The sequence below is a fragment of the Hakea prostrata genome, chromosome 8 (genome assembly GCF_041222555.1).
Source record: "Hakea prostrata isolate BN-2017 chromosome 8, UWA_Hpros_2, whole genome shotgun sequence".
Taxonomy (NCBI): Eukaryota; Viridiplantae; Streptophyta; class Magnoliopsida; order Proteales; family Proteaceae; genus Hakea; species Hakea prostrata.
In genome coordinates this window covers 22,245,300-22,259,343 of record NC_142607.1, presented here as the reverse complement: position 1 = coordinate 22,259,343, position 14,044 = coordinate 22,245,300, and the positions used below count along the sequence as shown (strand labels likewise).

At 36.9% G+C, this 14,044-nt stretch overlaps 1 pseudogene; it reads right to left on the bottom strand.

The window, feature by feature from the left end:
• Positions 1-10,792: 10,792 nt before the first annotated feature.
• LOC149007425 (protein FAR1-RELATED SEQUENCE 5-like) lies at positions 10,793-13,624 on the bottom strand (annotated as a pseudogene).
• Positions 13,625-14,044: the final 420 nt, after the last annotated feature.

Sequence of the window (14,044 nt, the reverse complement as noted above, 5' to 3'; positions counted from 1 at the left end):
ATCGGATTCCGGGTCGGGCTTGAGTTGATGTGATCCGATTCTTTTTTATGGTGGACGAGGGATGATGACTTGTGGCCAAGGTTCGACATGTCGGCCCATGTCGCCATGTCGGACCCTGGCGACATGTCGCCAAAAGTTGGTTGGGGTTCGATTTTTGGTTTGAAGGCTATTTCAGGTCATTTTGACCTGAAATTTGACGTGTAGCCTAATTTGAAGCCAATAAACACATTGGAAGTGTTATTTTGACCTAAAACATCACCTAAAATAATGTTCTTAATCGACCCATGTCCTACTGTATGCGGACAAAAGCCCCGAAACTAAAAATCTAAAAACTCATAAAAACCAAATCATACAAAGTCTACAATTCATTGTACAAATACTGAAATATATAGAGTCATCAAACCATATAAAATCTTGAACTCTCAGTACCAAGTATTGTGCCTAGGTGGATCGAACTCCTGTGACTCGAACCGTCTCCAGTGATGCCCCCCCAACAAATTCACATACTCATCCCATCTCATACGATATTGAAAGTTGTCTAGATAATCATTAACTGCAGTTCTATAGCGGTCATCTTCCGCCGCCATGAGAACTCCAATTTGAGGGAAGTGAGAATAAGGCCAAGGAACGTTCTGCATGCCATCAAATGCTCTTGTTGGTACGAATGGCTCTGATTGTGAAGGAGGGAGAGGAACACCATAGCTCCCATGATACGAAGAACTAGAGGGGATACTAATTCCCATATCATACTGTCCATGTGAAGGAGGGAGAGAGACACCATAATTACCCATAGGCCAATAACCTGCTGTGGAGCCTACGGACTCATCCAAGCTCATGGACCCCATTAACTCAATCGCCGCATCCCAAGGATTAACATAATCATAACCACCTTTGTGTTGTTGCTGGCCGTCATGGCCAGCCCCCCCTCGATGGTGGCTCGGCCTCGTATCAGGATATTGACGACCACGTTGATAATCACCACCATGATCATAATCTTGGGTGGCATGATCGAAATGACTCTCCCCAGTGTATCTGAGTGGGGGCTGCTGTGTCTCTGGTAGTGGAACATGTAGACGCTCTCCAATGCCTCCACCACCACCATCATCATCATCTCGACCAGTCTGACTAGGCGGGAGTGTCATCTGAATCGTCATCCTGCAGCTCCTCCGTGCCTGGTGCCATGATCCAATCCTCATCAGCAGTGGCAGTTGCCTCTACATGTGCCTGACCCTCTTGAGTGGCCATAAACTCATCCACATTAACCCCTGCAGCTTGAGCTAGTTCTGGGTCAGGCCTCCCTCCAGGTTGGTCCAATATTGGCTCACCCCTGTCCAACATCCACTGAGTGAGGGGATCTTGCTCATCTTCGGCCACATCAAATATATCATTGAGATTGATGTATTGTCTATCATTCTCAGCCTGCTCCCTAGCATATTGCAACTTCAACCTCATATTATAGTGAATAAATACAATATCATTTAGACGCTGGCTTCCCAACCGGTTCCTCCTCTTGGAGTGGATCATGCTGAATGTACTCCAATTCCTCTCACATCTAGAGGCAGAGCAAGTTTGAGACAAGATCCTGATCGCCAATCTTCGAAGGTTTGATGCACTGTTGCCATAAAGATACCGCCATTCAGCTGCATTATCACAAAAACATTAAGTTAGAAACTCAAAACATTTATGCATCTAAGGATCAAACTATATAAGTATCTAACTTGGATCATTGGTTTCTCGCTTCGTACAGCAGCAGCTCCACTAAAAGACCCAAATGCATCCCTAAACAACTTGATCTGCAATAATGCAATCATTAGTATTGATTGGTTAGCTAAATTATTTAAACAATAAATAAAACCCACTAATCGTTTGAAATTCCCAATGTCTCACCTCATTGTGGCAAAATGATTGGAGCATCTCATCTGGCTCCAACTTCGTTATCACCTGTAATAGGGCATCCAACAGGTTTGTGTCCAACCCTAAATGTTTACTATATTGATATTTAGGGTTCAGAAAATAGGCTGCATAATTAAAAAAGCTTAAAATTAGTACCAACTACCAATACCTACAATGCTACAAGCCCACAAGTCTACAACTACAAGTCAACAACCCAGAATATTTACTTACCGGCCCTATGCAGAGGATGCATCAGATGATTTGTCCATCGTGCATCGATAATATCTAAGAAAGCCCGATGTCCTCTAGGGTTTGCTGCCCTTATAGCATCCTTCATACGCTCAAGGGATGCATACAAGTGGGTCATAGTGGGTCCCCTCAAGGAAGAGTCCACCATACACAAGACCTTTACAATAGGATCTATGGTCTGCAACACCACAGTAACACATCTCCAGAAATCATCATATGATATTATGTATTGTGCCTCACGCCATTGGCCGTGCTAAATTATCACAAACTCATTAAGTCAATAGACAATAGATATCATACAAGATAATCATAAACTCATAATATAAATATAATAATTTATAAGATGAAATAGTAGATAGTTATCTTACTTGGATCCAGCCCAATCAAACCACTTCTGCGATGCAAACATGGATCTAAGGCACGACTTCTTATCTTGCATGTTGCTCAAGGTGACGAAATTCGTCGCAAATCGTGTCGAACCAGGTCGCACCAACTCACCTCCACATGATCTCCTCATCATTGCCAAAGCAACGTTATGATTGTAGATAAAGTTGGTTACTTGTCTTACCCTCTCAACAGTGTTGTGGACAATGCTAATTTTTCCAATGTCCTTCAGCATTAGGTCAATTGAATGTGCAGCACAAGGCGTCCACAAAAGATTATAATCAGGTGAAGCCATCAACACTTCACCGGCCTTCTTAAAGTTGGAGCCATTGTCAGTGACAATTTGCACCACATTTTTCATACCAACCTCCTCGATCACATCCTGCAGGAGACCCATGATATATCTATGGTCTTTCATATGACCAGTAGCATCCACTGATTTCAAGAAGACAGTTCTCCGTCCACAGTATACCATGAAGTTTATGATGGACTTTCTCGTCAGGCCAGTCCATCCATCAGCATGATGGTGCATCCATAAGTATCCCAAAAGGGTTTCATACTATCAATATACTCCTGCAGCTCTTGCTTCTCCTCTTGAAGGAGGGTGGTCATCAACTCTGTAGGGTTGGGACCATCATATCCAGGGCCTGCCGCTGCAATAGTATCAATCATATTCCTATAGTATGGACCCTGTGCTGTGTTTGCTGGATGTGATTGTAATAAATCCACTTTGACATTGCTTTCTTTACCTTCTTTACCATACCTTTCCATGAACCAGATATCTTGGGCTGCTTGGCCTCTTTTCTCCTGAATGTATCAGGATCTTGCTCCATAATCGGGTCTAGAAGGTGTGGATAATCAGATGGTTGACGTGGCACTGAACGGTCTGAACCTGATGTATGAGGGGCCCGCTGACTCTGTGATCTGCCAAACATGCCAAATACACCACCCCTCCCCCCAGAATCAAAAGTCTAGCCCCTGCAAGCCTAGAGGGACCAGCTCCTGTAGCTCTAGCTCTGGCCATATCCTGCTCTTGATGGTGCAATCGTCTGCTCTCTGCCATGGCCCGCCGCATATCCCTCTCCTCCTGAATCTCTGTCCACATCAACAGGATCAACATCCCTATCATCATCTAAATCATCCACGTATGATGACGGTCCCCGCACTGCATCATCTAGTGCTTTGTTGACTTTCCTCCGATCATCTTTCTTCTTCCCCTTCTGTTTTTGTAAATCCCTGAGTGCCTTGATTACATCTGGATGGGCCTTTGTTCATGTAGTCACATCCTTTGAACTCCCAGTGATGTGACCCTTGAACCTACTGATGCCACCTTAGTATATTCTTTTGTGACAAAAATTACACTCTGTTTTATTTTTGTCTCCATCAATAGCCGTACATTATTGCCATGATGGGTCAAATCTCCCTCCTACTGTTGATCTCTCAAGCTATCCCTGTCCCCGTCCACCCTAGGAAGACTTAATTCCCCTCTGACTCCCACCAGCAGACATGATGACTGTTGCATTCAAATAACATTAACAACATAATTATAATTTTTTATACACAAATAAACAATCATATATGAAATTATGAATATTGCATGTATGATATAAATATGTAATCATGTACTGATATACGGTATATCATATACCTAAGCATAACTTCATAAGTGCATAACTGTATAAGTATATTTTAAGTATTCACTGGCAATTCTTCATCTTATTTTTAAATACAAAATGAATTTATACAATTTTATCGGCAAAAAAAAAAGGCTGCCCGTATCAAAACCGGCGATGAAGCCCCATGGGCAACACAACCAACAATTGAAATATACTTACATAATTATTCCATAATTTTCAAAACATTTTCCCCTATTTTTTTCCATTTTTCATAATTATTGATATTTTTATTAATATTTTAATATTTTTTGGGTCAAAAAATATTTCGACTCCGTGAGTCCATAGATCGGCTCACGAAGTTTCACATATGTTTTTTCTATCATCATACAACCATTGTATCACTTAAAAAGTAATCATACAAGATAATCAAAATATAATTTTTTACTCACAAAATAAAAAAAAAAAAATAGTTTGCGAAAAAAATTCCGACTCCGTGAAATCGTAGATCAGCTCATGGTATTCAACATATATTAATTTCAAAATCATCCAACATCATTATAGCATGCATTTTGTCAAAAATTACTTGGAGAAGAATGGTTACTTGTTTGACGAAAAAACTCCCAGATCTGTGCGAAACGGCTCCTGATCGACAAAAACAACGTGATATCTGGAAATAAGGAAGCAAGATGTACTCATAGATGTCGAAGATTGGACCAGAATATGGTGAAAAGTGTGAAAATGAGAGAGAGAAGCTCTGGAGAAGTGAGATAGGAGAGAGAAAATGAAAAAAAAATCAAATGGGAAATTCGGGCGAAATTCGCCTGAATCCCCCTATTTATTGCCAGAAGTCGGTGATATATCGCCGACTTCTCAGCGATATATAGCTAACAGTCGAAATTTCGACCGTTGGCGATATATCGCCAACTTACAGTATTATCGGTGTTGCTGGGGGTTGTCGTGTCGCCCCCGCAGCGACATGTCGACATTTCACCCTGTGTCGGCGATATATCGCCAACACGAGGAACCATGCTTGTGGCTAAAGTACTGATATTGGTTGTAGGGGTGTAAATGGATAACCGAAATCCGCTTCCGAATTCGCATCCGCATCTGTTTAGGGGTATCCGAATCCGTTCGATTATTAATAGGATGCGGATATGGTATACCCATTTCTTACCGAATATTATCCATCCGATAAAATTATCCATTAAGTTACTTATTTAGATTTATTATTCTTATTTTTATAAATTTTGCCTATGATATGTGACTATTTTTTTAGATTTTCTACTAAAATAGCTACCAAAGTTGTTAAATTCTTAAATTTCAAGCCTAGCCCTTATCGAAAAAGGTAAAGATGTAAACAGGTAGTCGAAAACTTGTAATCAATCTATATTTATGTCGTTTAGAAGAATCTACGTAAGAAAATAACTATCCGATTATCATCCGAATCCAACAAATCCATCCGAAAACCAATAGGATATTATCTGAATCCGTCCAAATATAATAAGATGCAGATATGGATATATACCACTATCCGATCCGAATCCGGTCCGTTTACACCCCTAATTGGTTGTGGTGGTTGGATGATTCTTGATGATGGGCAAAGGTAGTGAGGGCTAGGGGAAAGTGATCAGACCGATGGAGCAAAAACGGTAATATTGATTTGGGTTCCAACAAGAGTTTGTTGTTTAATTTATTTAGACTCTTTTTGCATAATTTACATTTATGTTTATGATCGTTTGCTACTGTTGTAAATAATATATTATGTATCATCAGTTTGGCTTTGAGTTAGTTTTGATTTATCTTGAAAACTATATATCCATTTTAGATTTGGTTTTAGCTTTGGTTTTATTGGTTTTTTCTTTTCTTTTTTTTTCAAAACAAGTTAGTTTTTATATAATAGGGATGCAGGTATTACATAATCCACCATTAAGCAGAGTTTAGCCCATGACCTCATCTTCAAAGGTGTTGGTCTTATCAACCGAGCAACCATGTTATGGCGTTTGGGTTAGTTTTAATATCCTAAAATGTTGTTTAAGTGGTGATCGATGCAATGTAGAGATGGATTTTTGTCCGCTCCAGTTCTGACCCCTTTCAGTTTCCTCCAATTTTCCGCTCGATCTTGGACACGTGGCAAATTCGGATCTAACGGTAGAAAACATTTTATTTTCAAACTAGGGTTGAATGAACTTCCCTCTTCTTCCTCTCTTCCGTTTTTCTCTATTCAGAGGCTGCCACTGTTCTTCCTGTTTGAGAAAAAAAATCTTGTTCTTCTGTTTGAGAAAAATACACTTCCTTCTCATGAATCCTTCAAGCATCAGCGTGCAAAATCTCCGATCAAAACCTCCACTTTAGTTGGAGTCGACCAAACTTCTTCCCTCTTCTTCCATTCTACCCTCTACTTCCGTTCTTCCCTCTTTAACGTGCCATGTAGCCATGTCTAATGGTCATCTATAGGATTGAAAACCCAGGTTCTTTAATCTACTTGTTTGGAAGATTGATAAACAGAAATATAGACAGAGATGATTCTTTGAGATCGGCGACAACAAGGTGGCGGGAGACGAAAGGGATTAACTACGAATGTGATTATCTATTTCAGTTTCCCATCACTCGATTTCTCTCAATTAAGAAAACATGATTATATGTATGCGGTTCTTTTTTATCTGTTTCTTCTTTTATCAGATCTGTCTTCCTTTCTTCTTTGATCAGACTATCTTCCTTTGTTGTTTCTTGCTGCCTTTTGAGTTAAAGCAGCTGCTAATTCACGTAGCTATCACTCAATTATCATAAGATATCCATTATCATATATTGTTACGATTTGCCCAATAAATCTCTCAATGCTTCGTTTTTTTTTCTTCTGAAATTTCATTATTTAAAAACAGAGAGAAAGATAGTCTCAATAAGATGGTTGTTTGTCATCTTAAGAACAAACCATTTACATAAATACTTATACCCACCACGTATTTGTTTATATTCCCACATAAGTATGCCAAACGAAAATGTGGTTGAACTTGTTAGAGAAGATTATCTGTTTTGGGTAAGAGTCATTTCCTTTTGTAGTTTTGCTTTGGCTTGAAATTGATGTATATAGACTAGTGCATTCTGGGATTGTTTACTAGTTGATATAACTTTGGGCAAATTTCTTAGTAATCTTTTAATGGGACCAGATGTTGTGGTAAAAGAAGAAATTATTCTCCCGTTGGTATTATGAGAAAGAATAGTAACCAATTCTGTTTGCATACCATGGATTTTCAGTTGTCAGATGACTGCAAAGTTTTTCCTCATGGGTGTATAATTTTGGTAGTGCCAGTTCATCAGAATGGAGTATTGAATTTCAGTTGGAAATTATATCCTATTATCTAGACTCCTTTTACTATGGAAATAGGAACACTGGATTTCTTGTAGTAGTTGTATGATTGGAAGTTTTTGTTTGAACTATGCATTACTTTTGCTGGTGAATGCTAACAAAGGATAGAAGACTTGACAAAAGCTATTGTTTGAAATATTGATATTTCTATTTTTGCATCTAATGAAGAAAATTTGTCAATGTCTCCAGGAATGAGGCTTGGAAATCTATACTGTGATCCCTTAATGTCATCATCTGGCCATAAGATCATTGCCAGACAATGGTGGACCCCAACGCCACTGCAATTTTAAATTCTTGAATGCATATTTGATTAGGTTGATAGCATGTACATAGAGATATGCATTGAGAAAACCAAATTAAATCATAAGAGAAGGAAGCATTCCAATGAAGATCCATCATTAGTCAAGGATGAGGATAGTTTATTAATAATTTAGACTGCATTACCTTAAAGGAATAAGATGACTGCAAGGTAAAGTAATGAGTATCCAATTCCCTGTATGTGCTGAACCATTCAAATTTCTAATTCCAAAACTTTATTTTGCATGCAAGAAAAAGAAGCACATGACTGAGTTTTGAAACCCTATGGCATGAGTTATTTCAATTCACTTGTTCAATGCTATTATGCTACTCAAACAATGCTTTAAATGTAGGATGATTTATCATTCCAAATTCTTATTACCAATATAACATAGAAAAAGACCCAAAATGTTACTTGTTTTATCCAATAGTATTTTACGTTAGATGGTTTGACTGCAAGAAAGTTGTTCTCAGTTTTATAGGAATTCGTCTTGAGTGTGGATCTCACTGGAAGCAGTCTTGTGTTTCACAATCTTTTGTTCCTAGTACCCTTTTACTGCATTATATCCTTCCTTGTCCCTCATTAGCCAAATGTTTTGCTCCGCTAATGAAGTGATATATTGGCAGCTTCAACTAGAAAGTTAAGAGCTGGAGTTTTAGTCATAGCTGCAGTGATATCTTCTACATTTGATTGGGTTTTGTACAACCTCCTCAGAGAAAATCTTGTATATTCATTCATGCAAAATCTCAGCGTTGCATATCGTTTAAGAGGTATCCCTTAATGGATTACAATATGTGCTTGATTAAGAACTAATTCTAATTTCTTTTAAGTTATGTTTTGATAGTGAAAGATTATTATCTCTATGGTCAAATTCAATCATAATGGTGGCTGGGTTATGTTTCAGTTTCAGTTCCAGAAGGATATTCTTTTCAGAAAATAAACAGCAATCATGGCTTATTAACTTCTATGTGGATGAGGTTTAGGATGCACCACAAAATTTTCAAGAAACATTAAAAACACAAACAAAACTCACTCATTGAAACAAAGTGAAATGTCATATATTATTGGTGACATAAAAAACTAGAAATTCTTGGGTTGCATAATTTAGGAAAGCTTCAGGTTTAGATGGAAGTGGTGGATCATTTGAATGATTCCCTGCGCATGTGTACTCCCTGTAATCCGCTTGAGGATTTAGTGAAAGAAACAACACTAAATGATCATGGATTTGATTCAAGCACAACTTCTGATGGTGGTTGTTATCACTAACTCATGACCATTTTTATCACCCCATGGTACTTCTCTTTTCTCTTTTACTTTATTTCTTTATCATGGCCCTGTTTCTCCAAGGCCAACCCTCTTCACATCCTTTTCTCTAGGACTTAACCAAAATTGAGAGAGCTGATGCTATGTAGCAATTGGTTTTCTTAATGAGTTTGAACTTTCTTGCAACAATTTGCTGATATGGCATGGCCATCGGCAGTCACAGATCCCATCAACACCATCAGGATCTCAATTGGCATTGGCTCATTCTATCATGCATTTTATTGGTAAGCCATCAGCCGACTGAGCAAGATAAAAAACAATTAGCTATTAGGGCTTCATGTTGCATCCATTGTTTGGTGGTTTTAATTAACAGAATAAGTAGAGTTTTTTATGTGTTCTTATTCATGTGTGTTTACAGGTCTGATGTTTCTTGGCTCTGTTCAAAAGCTTTTAACTGGTTCATGCTTGTGTTTGTTATCACTTGTTACTGTACGTGGGACTGAAGAAATATAATATTGTTTAATCAATCAAAGGTAGCTCTTGCTACTATACTTTCTTGGAAGGTTCCTCACCAATCTCTTCCTTGATTCCAAACAACAATCTCTACCTAGTAAAAACTGGTTCAATCTGTAGTTCTGAATAAGGTTCTTACTAATGGAACTGGTTTTTTTCTTTTCTTTTCAATTTGGTTCTTCTACTTGTATGTGATGCAGTATGTTGGGTCATGATCTGGGATATAAGTATATAACTAAGAAGAAACCAAATGAGAGAGAGAGAGAGAGGGGTAAAACTAGAAGCCAAAGCATAAAAAAAGAAAAATATGTTAGTGAACTGGTAACCCTATCTTATATATCCTCAGTTGGGGCCCTTCCAAACAGATAAAGATAAAAGCATAAAAACAGAAAAACACCATTAATCACATACTTGAGTAGGTTCAGCTAAACTGAATCCTTGGTTCCAAAGGTTGGGTAGTTCTTAGATAAATGAGTCTCTAGCTCAACGGGAAGAGCACATGGGGTCACACCCATGAGATGGTGGTTCAACTCCACCAAGACTTAGAAAGAACTTTCCTTTCATTTTTCTTTTCAGACTAGCAAAAATGTGAGTCTCAAAAATATTTTTACACTTCATTTGTCAAACCAAAGATCATATTGAAAAATAAATATCCAATCAAATGGTATGATGGCTATCTAAAATATTATACTAAATATTCACATAAAATAGAACCAAGTCAAGATCTGAGAGACCTACAAAGATATTGAATCTTAGTGGAATCGAACCACCATCTCATGGGTGGGTTCATGTGCTTTTCCATTTGAGCTAAAGATTCACCTACCTACATAAAGAGTGTTAGCTAAAGTATATAATAAATACAATGCTTGATACACAGAAAACCCAAAAACCAAAAGAGCATTCCAACAATATCCATTCAATCTAATAATGACAGCGACAAAATAATGATACTTAAAAGTGAAAAACAATATAATCTTTATATGAACATCTAAACAATGTAGAGAATTGTTCTTGCAAAACCACGTAACTTCATCAACCAAAACAATGACACCTATAACGAATCAACCACTTACAAAACAAGTTTAAGAAAATTACCTACAAAACCAAATTACTCATCTCTATAGACCTTATATATGTAGGAAAAGCAAGGCAACTTAAGATAAGCATTATTTTTAGCAAACAAGATCTTATGCCACCTCTCATACCATGATCTTAACTCGAATAAACATTTGTATTTCGAGTAGAAGTTTCCGTTGAAGCAACAAAAGACTTGGAAGCAGAGCCATTAACATTCACCTACACATGAATCTCAGTAATTTAAATAATGAAAATTGACATTAAATGACTTCTTATATATATCTCCGTGAATGTGTATAATACCTGAGAAATAGAAGCTTGGGAGGACCATGGAACATGAATAGACTGCTCAACTGACCCCTAAAAATACAACAACATTTAGGACGTCAAACATAAAATTGAAGTAGATGAACTAAAGTTACAATACACATAGAGGATGAAAAAGTACCTGAGATGCAACAAATTGGCTTGAATCCCCTCCATTGAATAATGTAGAAGTGGGTAGATAGGTACTAGATGCTTTTGATAACATTTTCTTTGTTTTACCATGTATTTCAAGACAACTTTTGATTCGTCGACTTGTCTTGGAACCTTATCTTTTTTTTTATTCTCTTTCCTTTTAAGCCATTTTGCAACATTTAAATTTGACATCTCAACTTGCTCATCACGATTTAGAATTGGTAAGTGTAGATTGTTTAATTGTGTACACAAATCATTAGCAACACTATTCACCAATTTATATCCCTCCTCAGAAGTGGATGCATGTGATGCAATCTTTACAAGTTTATAACAAAGGCATTTATAACGTTGTGTACAATCTAAATGAATATCATTTTCAAGTTGTGTTCCATTGCTATCTTTCACAACCACATATCTTGCTCCACAAGTCCATCTTGTCTAAATGTACGCATCAGACATAAACTAGATATCTAAAGTGTCCAAAATCTTCAAAGCATGAGAACATAATATATCAAATGTCTCAAATTTTTTATAGCTACATTGAACCATAGCCTTAGATGGATCACATTCTACTTTGAAGTCCACCTCATTTGAATTAAGAATGCAAACAATATATTCATGCGGGATTGTACTTTCATCTTTATGTTTCACGTAGCAACATCCAACCCATATATACTCATCATAAATTAAATTAGGGCCTGTTTGGTTACATAAGTCTGGAGATTTCAAATATCTAGAGATTTCAAATCCATGGAGTTATAATTTATAAAATTAAATGTTTGGTTGTGGAATGAAATTTTTGGATTCATCCTAAAAAACTATTTGATCGACGTGATTTTTGTGAATGTGCAAATATATAGCTTTTTTGAAATCTATGGATTTCACCCCTTACCCATAAATCTACAGATTCACGTTTTTAGTGTAAAAATTTGAATCTCTAGATTTCATGAATCTAGAGATTTTTACAACCAAACGGGTATAATTCTCAGATTCATGAATCCAGAGATTTCAAATCTCTGGATTCAAGTAACCAAACAGGCCCTTAAACATTTTGGGAGTATAGACTTCTGCTGCGTGTCTCATAATGGGTATGTATAAGAATGAGTTTTTTGGTAGCTTGTTTCTTGACTCAAACTCAGCTTTCAATTCATTCACACGCTTATCATTGACCACTCTTTCAAAATGCATAAAAAATTGTACAATGTCTAAAGTAAACTTTGTATATTCTCTTATGTCTGCATTTATACTTTCACTTAGTTGTGTACTCCGCATGCCTCCTGTGAATGTATTCTTCATATAGCAATTAGCCCATTTATGCTTAAATCCATAAATGCAATCTAACCATGAATCATCTTCAACCTGATAATTAGACCTTATTTGTTCCCATGCAATTTCAAATGTATTTCCTCATCATATTCATACATACATTTTTTCAATTCTGTAAGGAAGCTTGATCCATCCTTCATTAAGTGACCCAAATGTTTAATCCCATTTTGCATTAAGTGCCAAGTACACAAACCATGCCATGTCCCGAAAAAACTTTTCTCGAAAAAGCTCTTGCCATTGCGGCATCTTGATCTGTAAAAAATGTTTTAGGCTTCTTCTTTTCATGAGTTTCCAAGAAGATCTTAAATAACCATTTAAATGATTCAATTGTCTCATCATATAAAAGTGCAGCCCTAAATATTACGACTCCTCTATGATGATTAAATCCAGAAAAAATACCAAATGGCCTATTCTCCTTGTTTGTACAAAACGTAGTGTCAAAGGTAACCACATCACAAAATAATGAGTAATCTAATCTCATTCTCGCATCTGCCCAAAAAGTATTAGCTATCAACTCCTCTTCATCCAATTGTAACCTATATGTAAAAGAGGGATTCAGCCTAACTTGTTTCTCAAAATAACTTAACAAGCTCCATGCTTCACCATAATGTAAATCACGCCGACGTTTGCTACGGAGATAATTGTAATGATCTGTAGGTGTATAACCAAGGCATTGTCTCCCACTTGCCTGCCTACCATGGTACTCAAATGCGGCCTTAGTTTTAATTCCAAAATTTTGAGCTAACTCTATTTGGAATCCTTGTATATCTGAGATGAGTCGTTGTGACCGCATCATATGAGATGTAGATGGTATATGGAGCTCGTGATTATGGTATTCAACAAAATCATGGCATTGATATTTCTCATTTTCCAATATCTTTATTCCCATACGAGCAAGACAGCCGCTCTCGTCTCCGCTCGAGGGTTGATGGGAATATTGTCTCCCTTTTTTGGCTTTCGATTGCCTTGTTTGCTACAAACAAATCGACTTGAAGTTATCATTAACTTATTTGTCTTGCTTGTATTTGAATATTCCCATCTGATGCTGAAACCTAATCTTCCTTCATAACTATTATAAAAAGTGTGTGCCTCATTGTCAGAAGCAAACTCCATGCCAATCCTAGGCTTAGTCTTGTCATTACAACCTATCTCAACATCTGGTGTAACATTTGAGTTATCCATGATTCACCTAAAAAATATCGAAGTATAAAAAAAATTAAACTATTGCTCATCAAAATGGATATCACAAAACACAAATATGACAAAGTTAAGTTCGTTAAGTTGCTTTGCTTTACCCAAAAAAAGAAGAAGTTTGCTTTGACTTATTGAGTTTCAAAAATGGCAATAACTCAAGAAATACACCACAAATAAGATTTATAAGCAATCAAAAAGAGGAAATTGTTAAAAAATCATGACATTTGGATCTTCATCCCCTGAATAGCTATGATCAATTTTTTCACAATGACAAACTGAATGAGATTTTTATGAGTTTTCTAAGGTCTCAAGCACACACCAGACTTAATAAAGCTATCTTTTACAACACCATAACCACCCTCTCCTCTTTAAAATTGATCATAGAACTCCTTAGTGTCAACACATATT